The 19,117-nt window shown below is 43.5% G+C and overlaps 1 protein-coding gene across 4 annotated transcripts in view; it reads left to right on the plus strand.

Moving 5' to 3' along the window:
- Nucleotides 1-16,897: 16,897 nt before the first annotated feature.
- CHD1 (chromodomain helicase DNA binding protein 1) overlaps nucleotides 16,898-19,117 on the plus strand; it is a 75,986-nt gene continuing 73,766 nt past the window's right edge. For 2 of the 4 annotated variants that reach the window (XM_043464576.1, XM_043464580.1), the window contains exon 1: nucleotides 16,898-17,091. The gene's annotated coding sequence lies outside the window, so the exon portion shown is untranslated. Of the gene's footprint in view, nucleotides 17,092-18,650; nucleotides 18,724-19,117 lie in introns of all 4 variants that reach the window. The other 2 variants (XM_043464577.1, XM_043464578.1) reach the window with 2 other exon arrangements.

The following is a 19,117-nucleotide window of genomic DNA, read 5'->3' on the forward strand; positions in this document are numbered from 1 at the left end:
GCGTACTTCATAGTGTTTCTCAGGTTTTTCTTTTTCTGCCTTCTTAGGTGGGACAGGATGGCTAGAGTGCTCTGGAGTTGGGTATTTTCCTCACTCTAGGTCAGTTAGGCGCTGATAATATCCTAGGAGACTGGGCTCTGGTTAACTAGTTTCCCCCAAGGGCAGGCATTCTTTAGACCAGAGTGCTCTGAGATATTTCAGAATGGGTCCTTTTCTTCCTGCTGGAAGCTCAGGAAGATTTTTTGTCAGGTATTTACTGTGGGAACTCCTGGAGGTAAATTTTAGGATTTTGTCTTCCCTACCCTCCATTACTGAGTTTCCTGAAGTTTTAACTCTTTAAGAGTTGTCTGCACTGAGCTTACAGCAATTCACAAGTATAGTTCAGATTTTCTTCTCCTGGATGGTTCCCACAGTGGTTTATGCTCATCTCTGCTTAGGTAAACTGTAACTACCAAAATTCTCCTGTCTCTCCAATCTGGGGACAGAGATCTGTCCTGAGTCCTCTCCCCACACTTACGGATCCAAGAAAAGTTGATTTTTTACTCCGTTAAGACAAAGTGAAAACTTGTAAGCTCTATACACGCAGAACCAGAAACAAATGTAATTCTTTAACTTCCTCGCCTCCAAAGACTATTACATAGCTTCAATTCATATCTTAGACTAACCCTAGACCATGTAAGCCCTGATAACTGCACTACCCGTGACATGTCAGTTTGGGGCATCTTCCTTGGTCCACCGCCTCACTTTACACTGGCAATAAGTCTTTGGCCTCTTAGAGATGTCCAGTCCACTGATGCTCCACCTCCCACTCCCACTACTTTTTAATTATCTGTGTTTACTCCCATGTTTACCCAGCTTGGATTTCTTGGTTCATCATTATATTCATTCTTTTTCAAGCACAATAACTGCCTTGGCTCCCATATCTCTGTCTGTTGAATTCTAACAAAACCCCAAACCTGCTTGAACTCAATTTGGTTCTTTGTGCAGAAAACCAAGCAATTTAAAGAAACAATACAATCAGCTGAATGACTTCTCTTTTAATTCATAATCACAGACTGCAAATTAGCACTCAAGATAACCTGGCAATCCTACTGTGCTTCCCTAGGAAGTTCATGTTCACATTTTCTAAGGTAAAAATGTCATTTTTTCCTCTGTTATGTCAAACTCCTTTACTCTGCCTATTTGCAGTTGATGATCCTACTTCATAATTCATTATGAACACAGAAACCGTGAGAGGATTTACTTCATATTCATTCCAATAAATACTTGTACCTCTCTGTATCTGTACTCAGCTTCTTAGCCTTCTTTTCCATTCAAAATTGAAAGAGTATCATTTTTCCTATTATGGGCAGTTCTACCTCTTAATACCTATAGTTTCTTTTCTTCTCAATATTTTGCTTCTTCGGTTATTCCATTTGATTACTGCACATCATCAAATTTTCCTTCTCTGCTTATTATTCATGCCAATCTGCCAATGGACATGTGTCCTACTTAAAAAAAGAAATTCCTTCTATGACTTCCTCCATCCATCACACCTCTGACCTTTTCACAACAAAGGTTACACATACACACATTTATACATATACACAATTTTTAGAACAAAAAATAGCATTCCCCTCTCCCACTTCTCAACTATCTTCAATATTTCTAGCACATTTATATGTCTCATTTCCAAATAACATGCTTGTTTTGCTATTTATCAATGAACATATTTAGGTAGTAATGAATGGTAAATGAGGATCTCAAATGTTAACACTCCCAGTTTATGTTGTTTCCATCTTGTCTACATCTCCAAAGCTAATCCTCTAATTTTAACAGCCATTATACTTAGAGTAGGTTTCTAAGTGGATAGCTAGTGTGTGGAGAGTCACTCCTGCTACTACTACTATCCATTTTCTACACAGCAACTAGAACAATCTTGTTGAAAGCAAATCAGATTGTTATTCTCTGGTGTAAAAAACTTTCAATGGCATTCTGTCATGTTTGGAATTAAAACTCAAATGCTTTCCATGCTTACAAGGCTCTAGATCAATGGAGGTTCCTTGACTGGTCTCTTCAGTCTCAGGGTCAACCCAGCTTCTCACTAAGCTTCAGTTATATTCACCTCCTTCAGTTCTTCACTTGTAACAAACTCTTCCTTACCTTAGGGTCTTTGCACTTGTTCTCCTTCCTACTCTTCTCATAGTTCTTGCCATAGTACACCCCACCTTACTCTTTCAGTTATAGCTTGAAGAGACTTCTCTGACCACCCATTGCTCTTTCCATCTAAGCATGTCTTTCTTTACTCTGATATTACACTATTTCTCCTTTATAAAATCCATCCCAATTTGTGAGCTTATTTCCTCACTCATCTCTCTCTTCTCCCCCTTTTCCAAACTAGAATGTCAATTCCAAGTAAGAAACCCCTTGTTCATCTTGACACTATTTTCCATATAACTAGCCCTAGGATAGGTATATAAAGATCATACAAGAAATACTTCAATTAATTCTGGAGTTTGTGGACTAAATATAAATTTAACTAGCTTGCTAAAGCATATATTGTACCCAGTAGGAGTGAGATAGAAAACTGTTTAGTCACTAAGTTGTGTTTGCCTCTTTGTGAACCCTTGGACTGTAGTCCTCCAGGCTCCCATGCCCATGGGGCTTCACAAGCAAGAATACTGGAGTGGGTTGCCATTTCCTTCTCCAGGGGATCTTCCTGACCCAGGGATCTGACCCATGTCTCCTGCATTGGCAGATGGGTTCTTTTCTGCTGAGTCACGTAAAGATGTGAGAATTGGAACATATAAAGAAGGCTGAGTGCTGAAAATTTGATGCTTTAGAACTGCAGAGCTGCAGACTTTGAGGGTCCCTTGGACAGCAAGGATATCAAACCAGTCAACCCTGAAGGAAATCAACCCTGCATGTTCACTGGAAGGACTAATGCTAAAGCTGACTTTGGCCACCTGATGTGAAGAGCTGACTCATAGGAAAAGATCCTGATGCTGGGAAACATTGAAGGCAGGAGGAAAAGGGGATGACAGAGGAGGAGATGGTTGGATGGCATTACCCACTCAATGGACCTGAGTTTGAGCAAAGTCTAGGAGATGGTAAAGGACAGGCAACACTAGTGTGCTGCAGTCCATTGGGTTGCAAAGAGCTGAACACAACTCAGTGGCTGAACACCATCACCAGAGAAGTCCTTGTAAACAAGAGGCCCTTGAAATCCTATAAGGCATGAGTTAACTGACCCACTGCCAAGTCAGATATTTGAAAATCTGTCTGTACCCAATTTGAATTCTCTTGTGCTGAGTCCTCCAGGGCCACTCTTGACAAGGACACTATGATTCTTCATTTGGTGTAAGGATACCCACTTCTAGCTGGTGCAGAATCTTTTGTACTGGAACACAGGTGTTTGAGGGCTTGAGGTAGTCCTGCGGTCCCTGGTGGCTCACATAGGAAAGAATACACCTGCAGTGTGGGAGACCTGGGTTCAGTTCCTGGGTTGGGAAGGTCCCCTGGAGGAGGACATGGAAACCCACCCCAGTATTTTTGCCTGGAGAATCCCCATGGACAGAGGAGCCTCGTGGGCTACAGTCCCTGGGGTTGCAGAGTGGGACACAACTGAGCAACTAAGCACTGCAGTTTGTGGTCCGAGTCTCCTTTGGGATTTTATGGCATGCAACTGCTCTACTGTGGAGGAGTGCCTGCTAATTTTCTTTTGTGGAGATTCCTTTCGCATTTAGCTAATGTGGAAGACTTTAGTGGGTCTGGTTTCTCGTCAATTCTTCTGGACTTCTGTTTCTTAGCAACAGTTGAGACTGTCCATCCCCACTGTTCTCTGCTTTAGCCTCAAAGCAAACAAGAGAAGAAAACAGGCAAGGCAGTTTGCAGTCTGCCACTTAGTACTATACCCAGACACATACTGCAATCCAATCCTAGCAGCTATTGATAGACAATGTGAAGGATCACCACACTTTTGTGAGGCCTGACAGGAGATGGGAGCTGGAAAATGTTTTGGAGAAAGCTGAGGAACTGGAGTCCTTAATAGCACTTATTCTTCCATGAGAGTCCTATTCCTAAAATTTCATTTTCTGGTATTCAGTATCAAAACTTTAGTGTTAGAAATAGGTGGGAATAAATTACGTTGTAATTCAATAAGCCCCTTCAGTCACTTCTTGACCTGGTTGTATATTCTCAGACCAAAGGCAAATTGACTTCTAATAATCTGCTAAATTTGGCACAAGTCACTCCAATCTACTTTCATCTAGGCACTTTTTTGGGAATTCTTTTCAAATATACTTTTCAAAACTCCACACATAGAAAGCAATGCACCAATATGTTTCATATTTGGCTACCAAGATCTCTGTGTCCCACAGCAGTGACTATATTAGTCTGAGTTCTAAGACAATACCAGAGAAAGCCTGGCTAAAAGATTCAATGCTGTGTAACAGAAGCTAACAGTTTACCATCTTAAGGCAGGAAAATCTCTATTGCCTGTAGCCCTACCTTGATTCACTCAGTTTCGGTTTCTCTTAACTTTATTATTTGCATTCCCATTCCCAGTCAAACTAGAGCAGGATTCTTTCAGTTGCAATTGGCTGCTCCACTTGGGCAAACATGAAATTTTATTATAAGAATAAATTATGATAAATAATTCAAAGGTAAGAAGCAGATTCCTCTTCACAAGGGCCTAAGATCAGGAACTGGAAAATTATTAGGAATCAAAGCAGCTATTTGGTCTGACATGTCAGCACTGCTTCATGAAAACAGACTGGAATCAAACTGCCCAAGTTTTATTTTAGCTTAAAAAAAAAAAAAAAATTAAAAGAGAGAGAGAGAGAAAAGGAAATAAAAATATTTCATTTACTTCTCAGTTTCCTTACCTGTAGAGAACATAACTCTGATTCTTCATGTGCAGCTCTCAAAGTAGCCCTGGCCAAATTTTATGTTTCTCAGGAAAAGATCAGCTGTCTGATACTTTCTCAGTCCCAATTTTAAATTCTCAGAACAATCTGACTGGTTCAGAAAGGGTTCAGCTGTTCACCCTAGCTAAATCTAGGATAGTGTTACAATGAAACATTTTGCACACCTAAGTGATATAAAGGTAAGAAGCAATTACCTTAGGACACAACTTGCTAAGGGATGCACAAAATTAGTGGAGATAAAGCACAGATGCTCAGAGACACAGTTCAAAGTATGATGACTTGATGCTGACAGGCTGAGTGTCTTTCCCAAGGAAGGAGTTTAGAAGTGCCACTCTCACTGCTCAGGGTACATGCCACCTGCTTTAACAGCTCACTGCAAAACAAATGCTGAATGCTATTTTCACCTTTTGTGTTACTTTGTAAAAACAAAAATCCTCCTTGGATTTCTTGTTTAATGAAAACAGGTATCAAGGTACATTTTTCATAAAAGTGAAATGGCGTCAAGTGAACTTTCAGAAAGCAGGGGATTCCTGTACATGTATATAGCGGCCGAGGCCCACCCTGAATGTCTGTGGCTATTTCTCAGTAGTAGGGGATCATGAACCAAGCCTAAACTTTTAAACAATTTCTTTTATACTTCTCCCAACTCATCCTCTGTTCTTCCACAGTCACAAAAATTCCCAATGTAAGGGACTTGCCTTAAGTCATATAGTAATAATCAAGCTGTGCTTCAATACTAGGTCTGATGCCAAATTCAAAATTTATTTTCACTAACAGTGCACTAGAGTTGTTTGTACCTATTGAGAACTTGTTAGGTAGCGGACCCTGTGTTTAACCAAGTGTTTAAGATAATAACACTTCAAGTAGTTCAAAATTAGGTTTCCTTATTTTTTTTTCATAATTAACTAATTTTTAAAAAATGGGGTACAACACATGTAAAGTTCACAAAATTTAAATATTCAGCTTGATGAACTTCATACGTATGCTGTCAGTTAACAACCAGTAAGATCAAGATCCAGAACATTTCTGTCATTTCACAAGGCTCTCTCGTGCCCCTTGTAAGTCAATACCCATGACCAGAGAGGTACCTACTATCTTGACTTCTATCATCATGAATTAGTTTTGTTTGTCCTTGAGTTTCATAAAAATGGAATTATACAATATGAATTGGGTTTTGTCTATTTCGTTTAACAAATACCTATGAGATCCATCCATGTTATGGTGTGTAGCAATTTATTCTTTTTTATTGCTGGGTAGTAATCCATTGTACAAATATACTTCACTTTGTTCCTGTTTGAGGCCATAATGAATCAAACTACTATGAACATCCCTATATAAGTAGAAATCTGCACTCATTTTCTTGGGTATACACTCAGAAGAGAAATTGCTGGATTATAGTCCTAAATTCAGTTGTAACAAATACTGTTACAATATTCATAAAATATATCAATTTCCCAAAGTGACTACAACCAACTTATACACCAACAGCAATGAGTTTCAGCTGGACTTTTTTTTTTTTTAACAAAATAATGCTATCAATCTATTATGCTAGTCACACTGCTTAGTTCTACAAATGTATTTTATTTGAGGCTCTTTTGTTGCTGTTTATAAGCAAGGCGAAGCTGTTAGGTACAGCTAAGTTGTCAGGTAGATCCTTATTCATTACCATTCTTACTAAACCACAGGCCCCACCTGTTAAGATTTTACAGTAAGTCTTCTATATAGGAACAAGTTTTGAGAGTGTGTATTTTAAGTCCAATTTGTTCAATAAATCCAACAAAGTTAGCCTAGGTACCCAACTAACACAACTGGCTATAGAGTACTGTACTAATAGGTTTATAACAGTTTTCACACACACACACATCAAAAAACAAGCAAAAAATAAAACGCTTTGAACCTTACAGCACGGTACCTTGAAAAGCAGTACAGAACACCAGCTGGCGTGCAGGGATAGGTATCAGGTGAACAGGCAAGGAGAGCCACTGCAGGAGGGAGGGAGGAGGGAGACGGGAGAGCTGAAGGATCAACAGCACCAGCAGATGGAGGGTGGGCTGCGATTTCACCCACGCCGGATGTTGACGGAGTGCACGTTCGCAGCTTTGAAAGTTCACAACTTGGAAAGTTCACATGTAGGGGACTTAATGCACTAAAAAAATAACTACGTAGCTTGCTATCCTATTTTATAGCAGGGTTTCTCAACAATGACACTATCGTCATTTGGGGCCAGTTAATTTTTGATGTGGGGGTTGTCCAGCGCATTGCAGCATCTTCAGCAGCATTGCTGGCCTCTACCCACTGTATGTCAGCAGCACCACATCCCTTCCTTCCCCATTCCGTGTGACTACCAAAAATGTTTCCATATTTTGCCAAATGTCCCCAGAGAGGCAAAATCTCTCTCCCTATTAATGATCACTGTTCTGAAAAAAAGCGACTGGCCTCTCTGCACTTCATCTAAAATACATGTTGTTAATGCAATATTAACAAGATGATGTGTTTTTAAATGCCAGTGACATACTAGATTAACATTTTAAAAAGTAAACTTTTAAAGAATGCATATGCCTAGCCCTCTCCTCAGAACAATGGAATGGAATCCCTTGAAGTAGGGCTTGAGTAATTTTGTCATGAATCTCCTAAGGTGATTATAAATTTTGGCACAGTTGAGAACCACTTTCTTAACAGATTACTATCCCCATGAATATATGCTTTAAAATAGATTTCCACCAACTTTTCAAACACTAGTAGAGCACGAGGCATGTATTTGAGGAGGTTCACAGAAACTCTCAAATCCTAGCAATTAGGTGACCACCTATAGCCTATCGCCATAAACAGTGGTATCTAATGTTGTTTCTGATTGAAAAAAAATTCCTTCTCCTGAATCACTTTTAAAATAATCTAATTTCTTTCTGAATGATTATGTGGTAATCCTTCCAGATAATTCTTGTAGCTAACTCATATATTCAATCTTTCTCTCATGAGGACATTTTCTGTTGTGTCTGAAACACTCTAACTCTTTCACCTAAAAAAAAAAAAAAAAATCATGAAAACCAGGAAAAGAAAAAAATCATATTCCCTTGCAAGCCAAAGTCAAATCACCTGAAAGAGAAATTGAGGCTCACTTTTGCATTTATCACATTCTACTCCAATCTGGCTTCTAGGCCTATTATTCCAATAAAATGTTAATAGTTCTTGCTAAGGCAACTGATGACTACCATGGTAATAAATCCAGTGGATATTGTTTTGGTCTTATTTCAATCATACCTCAACAGCACTGGACACTATTCACAACTCCTTCCCTGAAGCACTTAGGCCTTTGTCCTCCACTGCACACCCTTCTGACATCTGCAACTCCTTATCCAGCTAATATTCCTCTACCTAGCCAAAAATTAACTGAAGTTCTTCATTATACACTCCAAGGCTGTCTTCCAAGCCAAGTTCACGTACATTAAAGATTTTATCTACCCCTTACACACCTAACAGTTTCTATTTTCAGTCCAGATCTCCTCCTCAGGTCCAGACTTCTATTCAAAAGCTTCTTGGATGACTTAAAAAGACAGGAGAAACTCAATTCTGAACTAAATCATCTCCACACATACCCATTTCTAAACATATTGCTATTCAACTCCATTCCACTGTATGTACAGCTTCTCTACTTGCCCAACACTGAATCCCAAATGCATCAACAAATCCTATGGACACTTTCTCCCAAATCTACTTTCTCTACTTCCACACTATTACTCTAGTTCATTAAAGTTATTTCTAATCTTTTAGACTCCTAATTCGAGAATATTGTGTCTGCTTTGATCTGCCTTTAATGTGTTTTTTGAATTTACAGTTAAATTTTTCAATTTGCAAATCCCATCAGTACCACCCAGTTTACAACCCTTCAAATGTTTATTCCAGGGAAAGAATTTACTTATTTCCCCAGTCTTTGGGTACTTAAATGCCCTAGCCCCCATGAGCTTCATCTTCCTCAATTATCGCTCCAGCAGTACCGTATTTCTTATAGACCCCTACAGCAACAACGTGTCATTCAAATCAGGATACTTCTGAAAGTAAAAACAGGTCTATCCTTGGCAACAAGGCATCAGAACAAGACCTAGTTTCCCCCTCAATCAGTCTCTCCCATCAGGAAGCTTCCATAAGCTTCTTATCCTTAGCGATCAGAGGTCAGACAGAATGAAAACCACAATCACAGAAAACTAATCAAACTGATCACATGGACCACAACCTCGTCTAACTCAATGAAACTATGTGCCAGGCCATGTGGGGCCACCCAAGACGAATTGGTCATGGTGGAGAGTTCAGACAAAACATGGTCCACTGGAGAAGGGAATGGCAAACCACTTCAGCATTCTTGCCTTGAGAAATCCATGAACAGTATGAAAAGGCAAAAAGATAGAGGACACTGAAAGATGAACTCCTCAGCTTGGTAGGTGCCCAGTATGCTACTGGAGATCAGTGGAGAAAAAACTCTAGAAAGAATGAAGTGACAGAGCCAAAGCAAAAACACCACCCAGTTGTGGATGTGACTGGTGATGAAAGTAAAGCCCGATGCTGTAAACAGCAATACTGCATAGGAACCTGGAATGCTAGGTCCATGAATCAAGGCAAATTGGAAGTGGTCAAACAGAAGATGGCAAGAGTGAACATCAACATTTTAGGAATCAATGAACTAAAATGGACTGGAATGTGTGAATTTAACCCAGATGACCATTATATCTACTACTGTGGGCAAGAATCCATTAAAAGAAATGGAGTAGCCATCATAGTCAACAAGAGAATCTGAAATGCAGTATTTGGATGCAATCTCAAAAACGACAGAAAGGTCTCTGTTTCCGACACAAACCATTCAGCACAGTAATCCAAGTCTATGCCCCAACCAGTAATGCTGAAGAAGCTAAAAGCTGAACGGTTCAATGAAGACCTATAAAGACCTCCTAGAATTAACACCGAAAAGAGATGTCCTTTTCATTATTGGGGACTGGAATGAAAAGTAGGAAATCAAGAGACAGATACCTGGAGTAACAGGCAAATTTGGCCTTGGGGTACAAAATGAAGCATGGCAAAGGCTAATGGAGTTTTGCCAAAAGGACACACTGGTCATAGCAAACACCCTCTTCCAACAACACAAGAGAAAACTCTACACGTGGACATCACCAGATGGTCAGTACTGAAATCAGAGTGACTGTATTCTTTGCAGCCAAAGATGGAGAAGCTCTGTACAGTCAGCAAAAACAAGACTGGGAGCTGACTGTGGCTCAGATCATGAACTCCTTATTGTCAAATTCAGACTTAAATTGAAGAAAGTAGGGAAAACCACTAGACCATTCCAGTATGACCTAAATCAAATCCCTTACAATTATACAGTGGAAGTGACAAACAGATTCAAGGGATTAGATCTGATAGAGTGGGTGAAGAACTACAGATGGAGGTTCATGACATTGTACAGGAGGCAGTGATCAAGATCATCCCCAAAGAAATGCAAAAAGGCAAAATGGTTATCGGAGGAGGCCTTACAAATAGCTGAGAAAAGAAAAGAAGCAAAAGGCAAAGGAGAAAAGGAAAGATATACCCATGTGAATGAAGAGTTCCAAAGAATAGCAAGGAGAGACAAGAAAGCCTTCCTCAGTAATCAGTGCAAAGAAATAGAAGGAAACAATAGAATGGAAAAGGCTAGAGATCTCAAGAAAATTGAGATACTAAGGGAACATTTCATGTAAAGATGGGCACAATAAAGGACAGAAATGGTGTGGACCTAACAGAAGCAGAAGGTACTAAGAAGAGGTGGCAAGAATACACAGAAGAATTGTACAAAAAAGATCTTCATGACCCAGATAATTATGATGGTGTGGTCACTCACCTAGAGCCAGACATCCTGGAATGAAAAGTCAAGTGGGCCTTAGGAAGCATCACTATGAACAAAGCTACTGGAAGTGATGGAATTCCAGTTGAGCTATTCCAAATCCTAAAAGATGATGCTGTGAAAATGCTGCATTCAATCTGCCAGCAAATTTCGAAAACTCAGCAGTGGCCACAGGACTGGAAAAGGTCAGTTTTCACTTCAATCCCAAAGAAAGGCAATGCCAAAGAATATTCAAACAACCACACAATTGCACTCATCTCCCATGCTAGTAATGTTCAAAAGTTTCCAGTTGAGGCTTCAACAGTACGTAAACAGTGAACTTCAGAAGTTCAAGCTGGATTTAGAAAAGGTAGAGGAGCCAGAGATCAAATTGCAAACATTTGATCAGAGAAAAATCAAGAGTTCCAGATAAACATCTACTCCTGCTTTATTGACGATGCCAAAGCCTTTGACTGTGTGGAGCACAACAAACTGTGGAAAATTCTTCAAGAGATGGGAATATCTGACCACCTGAACTGCCTACTGAGAAATCTGTAAGCAGGTCAAGAAGCAACAGTTAGAACTGGACATGGAACAACAGATTGGTTCCACATCGGTAAAGGTACAATCGTCAAGGTTGTATATTGTCACCCTGCTTATTTAACCTAAATGCAGAACACATCATGTGAAATGTCAACCTGGATGAAGCACAAGTTGGAATCAAGACTGCTGGGGGAAATACCAATAATCTCAGATATGCAGATGACACCACCCTTATGGTAGGAGAACTAAAGAGCCTCTTGATGAAAGTGAACAAGGAGAGTGAAAAAGTTGGCTTAAAACTCAGCATTCAGAAAACTAAGACCATGGCATCTGGTCCCATCACTTTATGGCAAATAGATGGGGAAACAATGGAAACAGTGACTGACTTTATTTTCTTGGGCTCCAAAATCACTGCAGATGGTGACTGCAGCCATGAAATTAAAAGACACTTGCTCCTTGGAAGAAAAGCTATGACCAACCTAGACAGCATACTAAAAAGCAGAGACATTACTTTGACAACAAATGTCCATTTCATCAAAGCTATGGTTTTTTCCAGGAATCATGGATGGATGTGAGTTGGGACTATAAGGAAAGATGAGTGCTGAAGAATTGATGCTTTTGAACTGTGGTGGTGAAGACTCTTGAGAGTTCCTGACTGCAAGATCCAACCAGTCAATCCTAGGGGAAATCAGTCCTGAATATTCACTGGAAGGATTGATGCTGAAGCTCCAGTACTTTCACTACCTGATGCAAAGAACTAATTGGAAAAGACTCTGATGCTGGTAAAGATTGAAGGCAGCAGAAGGGGACAGAGGATGAGCTGATTGGATAGCATCACCGACTAGGTGGACATGAGTTTGAGCAACATTCGGGAGTTGGTTATGGACAGGGAGGCCTGGTATGCTGCAGTCCATGAGGTCACAAGAAGTGGACATGAATGAGCAGCTGAACTGATCTTTGACAGACTGGGATAAGTAGAAACCCTCTCTCTGGCCCCAGAATTTTTTGCCATGTTACTTTTACCTGTTATGAAGTTCTTCACTTCCCTTTTACCTAATTCACATTAAATACTTATGTTCTCAAACCATGTCACTTCCTTTTCAGACTAGGGTTCTGCATTATGAATTCTCATGGCCCTATGTTTCTTCATACCATTTTTCTCAGTTATGATTTCCAAGCCTGACAGTTTCTTGCACTAGACTTTAACTCCTGAGTGTCTGGTTTTGCTCTATTATAACCCTCCTTCCCCGCTCCTGCAGAATGCCTGGTATGCAACACAGTGAATGAATGTCAATATGTGATGGGGACAGGAGCTCACACTGTAGTATGGAAGCAACTGTTTATTTCAATATGATATGGTGTACCTACAGAATACAAAATTTTAATGTCCTAAAAGGGAGGTGAGAGAGCTGTATTACATGTCCCAGAGGGTACTGGCACAATTGTGACAGGGCACTCAACAGCTACTGATTTATCTACACCTAAAATAAAATGATTCAGAGGGACTACATCCACTTATGAGACAGATACCTTCCCAATGACCTGAAGAAATGTGTGGCTAGAATATTGTCTCCCAGGTATAATGGGATGCAATGCTGGAATCAGACTGTGAAGGAAGTAATTAAAATATTATGTATGCAAATACATGTGGTATACTTATGTATTTAAAGCAGGGGTGTGACTTCATTAGATTTCAAATCCGAAGGAAGCCTAGGGTGAGTTGGAGGGGAAGGTGTAAGGAATAGAACCCAAGTAAACAAAGTAGTGGGGATTAAGCAGAAAGGCTGAAGAACAACATATATGAATTAAATGGACACTATACAAAGGATTTGGGGGAGAGGAAGGAATGATACCTTATCAAGGCACTAATTTGATATTCTGAGGCTAGCTACTTTTAATATAAATTTATTTAATTGGAGGCTAATTACAATATTGTATTGGTGAAGCTAGCTACTTAAACAATTCCCTGCACACTTAAATTTTTACGTACCACCTCCTCTGCACACTTAAATTTTTTAAGTAGAATCACTGTATCCACTTCAATACCTATTAGATTTTATACACAGTTGCTTCTTAGTGTTATCAAGAATTTCACATCTGAAATTTAACTATGATTTTAAAAATTTATTAGTAAAACCTCCAAATACAGTGGTCATCAACAAGGTGGACGAGCTGTTGGTGGTTATCAGAACAATCTAGTTTTTCCAAATACTTAGAACCTAGAAATCGTGCATTTCAGAAAGGGACAGTTTGGCACGTGTAATTAAGAAAAACTTTCCAAGGTGACTGACTCCTGTCCCCGCCCAAGTGGGAACCATGGCTCCTCTCCTCTGATTTTTATGATCAAGCAAACAGAAAACGTCCAGTAAATTTTCATTAGAGGTGGTTTGGGATTTCATGGTTTCTGTTTATGGAGGACGTTGTAAATTTAAGTTATCATATTTGGAGGGCTCTTTCTGTTTGGCAAGAACCTGGGGAACAATGTCATAGATTGAAATCGTAGGGTATTTTAATACTGTCCTGATTGTTTTAGCAGCTTCTTGTACACGAATCTTCTAAGCAACAAGAACAAATCTGGCATGCAAAACATTAACTGAAAAGCAAGAGTGGTCATTGTCTTTTTGCTGTGCATCTCATAACTCTGGTAAGTGGTTTTCAATCTATTCCCATCTAAAGATACCCACTGGTAACTAGTCCTACCAGAACATAACAGAATTAAGAACCTACAAAGTGCTGTCCTAGATTGTGTATAAGTAATACTTTCCAAAGAATATGCAATTTCCCAAATGGAAAATCAGACAATAACAATGACCTTCTGTTAGTGTTAGTTCCTCAATTGTGTTGGACTCTTTGCAACCCCACTGACTGTAGCCCGCCAGGCTCATCTGTCTATAGAATTCTCCAGGCTGGAGTGGGTAGCCAATCCCTTTTCCAAGGAATCTTCTCAACCCAGGGATCGAACCTGGGTCTCGGGCACTGCAGACAGATTCTTTGCCGTCTGAGCCACCAGGGAAGCCAAAGACCTTCTGGTTGATACTAATTTTCAGGGATTCTTGCTAGTCAAGTGCTCAGATTATTTACTGTTGCCTACTGTTTTTAGTACCAAAAGGTAGAAACACACTTTGCTTAAACAAAGTCAAACTGAGAACTTAACTCTACAGAAAAAAATATACTTTTGTCTTATTTACCAACTGGCTTTTAAAAAAACTGTTTCAGTTTTCCACTTACCTTGTATTTCTCCACAGTCTCAACAGTCATTGTAAAATTCTGTGGGGTCATAAAGTATATTATGATTTTACCACAAATATAAATCTCCAAGGTTCAGTATTTTATTGCAAATTTGGCAAGGTTCCCTGCAAAAAAGGTGCCTTGAAATTATATGAAGCATATCATATTCAAATGGCAACTCAGTAGTTTAAAAAGGTTTGACAAGTACTTTCAACAAACATATAAAACTCCATACAGTAATCACTTTTTGTAAGACAACAATAAAATGCAGTATGGTTAAAATTGAAGACTTTATTATCTGAACCACACTCATTACAAAATTCTACCATATTTTCTCAGGCTTTTATTTTTTACTTACCACTCTAGTAATCCAAGAAAGAAATCAGTCTCAGAAACTGAAAGTTCCTATTAAGGCCCCTTTATAATATTTTTAAAGCATGGTATTAAAAATTAGCACTTGGTTCCTATTTCCAGGGAATTCGGAGATGGAGATTTGCACGATCTTATTATTCCCCATAACATTACAGCATTACAGCAATTTAACAACTAGCAAACAAAAAAAAGGAAGAGACTAAGCACAGATCATTTTACAATCTGTAGTGGTGTTTCATTTTGTCACACTATTCATTAACCACACATTTTTTTTCCCTGAGTAGACTCTATGTACCTGTTTGTTTGCCTTCCTATACTCTGCAAGGGTAAATATACCTTTCCACATAATAAATACGCATTTAGTGTTATGTTTGGATATCTTCTTGAAGGCTTTGAACCAAACTGTTTAAACATCAGACGAAAATGGCAGCACATCCTACGTATGAAAACAATTATTTTGGGAAGCAGATATCGCCAATTCACTCAACTGACTTGAAGGGCAGGCCTTTACATCAACTCAAGTAACTGAAGAACGGGATATTAGAAAGTTTCAAAAATTATCATTAACCTGCACTGACTCAAGACTGATCTGTGGGCGAGAAAAATAATGGAGCGTAAAAGAAGTCCAACTTTAAAAGAGCTGGAGCGAAACACTACTACCAGGCTTGAAAGGGTAAGTGTTTCTTCGGGCAGATCTATAAAGGAGGTGGGGGATGGGCAGCGTAACGGAGGCCCGCAGTTACAGTTACGAAAGAAACCGTCAACTAAATTGCAGTTACGTTAACCTGAGACAGTTGCCAACGTCGCTCTTGTTGCATTTTTTTTTTTTAATGTAGCGATTCGGCGGCGCACCCTTCACTACCCCGCCCTCCAGGGAGCCGACCTGGAAGTTTCTTTTCTGAATAAGGCATATAGTTTATACTACGAACGATTCCAGAACGGTCACAGGGGTTGGAAAACTCGGTCTGTTTCCCTCAGCCTCCTCAGGTGCCTGGTTTCCCCTCCACCCCCGCCCTCGAGGGAGCCTTTGTCTCAGGGCAACTAAGCCTAGGGAGCGGCGGGAGGAGACCACAGTTGCCCAACAGTTGGGTTCCCAGGCTGTCTCGTGTGACGCAGCGCCCCCACCTCCGCCCCTCAGGGCGGGCGCTCAGAACCGGCGGCCGGCTAAGGCCCGGGCGACCGGACCCCACGCCTCTCCCCGCCCCCGCGACTCCGCCAGCCCGCTCCGTCTTCAGCATCTGCCCACCTTCCCCCCTCACCCCCACCACGTTTCCCATGTTCTTTCTCGGCCTCTTGTTTCCTGACGTCCTCACGCAACCGTCGGGAGTGACAGGAGCGTCCATACCCGCGGGGAGCGAGCCTGCAGCTCCCACTTCCCGGAATTCAACTCCAGGGCCGCTGAGGTAGGAAGCCCCAAGTCCAGAATCTGCGGCCCACCGCGGTCGCCAGAGTCCGGCAACCTCTGCGCGGCCGGCGTGCGCGCTCCCAGTACGGCGCGCGCGCGCGCCCTCCGCTCTCCGCCCCAGTCACAGACCAATCGGCTTCTTCCTAAGCCTCCCCCAACCCCGGACCGCACCCCCCCGCCCCCCTCCCCACGGCTCCAGGACGTAGCCCCGCCTATCTCCCCGCGCGCGCACACGCCAGCCAGCCGGCCGGTGGAGTTCAGCGTGCGCGTGCCCGCCCGCCAGCCCGCCTCGCGCCCGGTGGGGAAGGGGAGTGAGCAGAGTCGCTTACGTCGCGGGGAGGCGGAGGCGACGGCGACCTCGGTGGCGGCGGCGGCGGCGGCGGCTACGACGGAGACGGTTGCGCTCGCTCTCTCGGCGTCATGGCGGCGGCCGGGAGCCGATAAGCAGCGGGAGTGGGCGCGCGCGCGTGGCCGCGGGGAAGACGGTCGCTGCTTACTTGTCGCTTTCGCTGGCTCTCGCAGTTGTTCGGTGCTTCGATAATGAATTGATTGTTGGAGCCGCTCTGCAGGGGGATCGCGGCGCGTCGGAGCCGGCCGCCGGGGCTTTCCCTTCCCCTCCGCGTCCTTCCCCTTCCCCCTCTCCCCTCCTCGCGGACTGCTGCTTTACCGCCGCACCCCCCCACAGCCCACACACGCCCCGGAGCCCCGAGGACGCCGACCGCGGGGCCCGGGCGCCGGGGAGGCCGCCTCTCCAGTCGGCTCCTTCCGCCCCGCCAAGCCTGCACGCCCTACCGGTAAGAAAGGGGGTGGCGGGCGGGTCGGGATGTGGCAGGGAGGGACGGGAGCTGGCCCGGCGGAGGGCCGGGGCTCGGCGCGGGCGGGGGGGGGGGGCGGGTGCCCGGGCGGAGGCGGCCCAGCGGGCCGGGACGCCGTGGGCACAGGCCCGGGGGGCGCCCGCGAGGGCCGGCGGAGCGGGCCGGGCGCGCAGGGGGGCGTGTGAGCGGCGAGCGCAGGCCGGCGCCGCAGAGCGCGCATCCTCCGGGCCGGCCGGCCAGCCGGGCGGGCGGGCGTGTGCAGCTGGCGGTCGAGCCCCGGCCTCCGTCGGCGCAGGGCCGGCCTGGCCGCGAGGCGCGAGAGGCGCGCCCGGCCGGGGCGTGGGTCCCGCCGCCACCACCGGGGCTCCTTCCCGGCACGTGGGGAGCGGGCTCGGCGGGGGGAGGGGGCCCGGCCCGAGCGCGCCGGGGAGGACGCGGGCCGGGCGTGTGGGAAGTTTGAGGCGGGAAGGGGGAGACCCCGGGACCAGCATGAGGGGTGGGGGGCTTGTGGGGGTGCGCCCCGGGATCGGGGGGCGCAGGCTGAAGGGAGCCGAGCGGCTGCGGACGGCGCAGGGAGGGAGGTTTCCTGGCTCCGCTCGAGTCCCGCTTGGAAAACTTAGCCAGAGGAAAGCGTCCGTGGAGAGGCCGGGGTGGAGGACCGGCGCCGCGGCGAGGGCGACGGGCTGAGGGGAAGCGGTGGCGTCGCGCGGTGTGGAGGGCCGGCGGGGGCCGCGGGCGCCCGGGAGCCTCACGGAGCGTGGAGGGTCTCGGCATGAGGACTCGACCGCGCAAAAAGGAAGACGGGGAGGAAAAAGGAAGTTAGAAAGTACCGGAGAAAAGCCATTTTGAGGGGGGCAAACGTGAAAGGTGAAAAGGAAAGAAGGAAAAGTGAACTTTTGTTTTTCTCAGCGAAGAGAGACTTTCGGGAAAGAGGCAGTTTGCCAGAGTGCCCAGATTTTTTTTTCTTTTAAAGACCTGATCGTTTTAATAGGGAAGCTCTCTGGCCTGGTGGCCTTCATCTTTAACCTGAGGAACGAGTGTTGCGTGAAATAATTTTTTTTTTTTTGGTGGGGCGCGGGGTTAACAGTTTGCTGCTGCGAAGTCGACGGGACTGTAGTCCCTGGGGAATGAAAAAAACCGCGATCTCGTTGCAGAGTTTGCGGTGATCAAGTTGGCAGCAGCCTGTTTCCCCCTCTTTTTTTTTTTTCCTTGCGGAATGGAAATAATCGTAGGAGTCAGTTCTGTGTGCTGAGGTCGGAGGGACAGCTCTGCTCTCAGTCGCCCGTCTCCGTCGGTACTTTCTGGCTGGGGAAGGATCTGACGTCTCCTTCCCCCCGCTTCTTCCTCTCCCTCCCCTGCCAGAGATCTCCTTTGTTTATTCGTGGTTGGCTTGTAGGTGACTCTCCAGTGTTGTGCTGGTATTTTGAAAGGTGGAAATGTTGGCACTTTAGTCTGCGATTTCTGCCCCGTAACCTTTTACTTAAAAAAAAAACAAAAACATAGTGTTTATCCTATACCTTTTTTTTTTTTCCCTCCAGTAGAATCTCTGCACGTCCGAACTGGATACATATTGTATTATTGAAACATAAAACTCCGCTATTTAACTTACCGGTAAATGTGAAAGAACTTATTTATTTTGATACTTTGTACTTTTTTTTTTTGCACAGATTATGTGATACACTTTTACTCTCCTATTCTTATGTGAGCAATTTCAAAACTTTCCCCTCACTCTAGTGTATGAAGCCCTTGGTGATAGGAATCAGTGCTGGATTAACAGTAACTCCCCCCCCCCCCCCACGCCTTATTTGTTTGACCAAGTATCTATTAAGATTCCTTTTTTCTAATTTTGGAGTTTAGGTAGATGTTACCTACTACCACTCTGCTTTAGTTATCTGGCCATAATGTGTGGTGTATACTATACACACACAGTTGCAGTTGGTCTGAAAGTTCTGTCACTCCACAAGCATTTTCATGTTTTCTGTCAAAAATAAGCAGTGGTGTGCTA

This window comes from Cervus canadensis, chromosome 4 (genome assembly GCF_019320065.1).
Source record: "Cervus canadensis isolate Bull #8, Minnesota chromosome 4, ASM1932006v1, whole genome shotgun sequence".
NCBI lineage: Eukaryota > Metazoa > Chordata > Mammalia > Artiodactyla > Cervidae > Cervus > Cervus canadensis.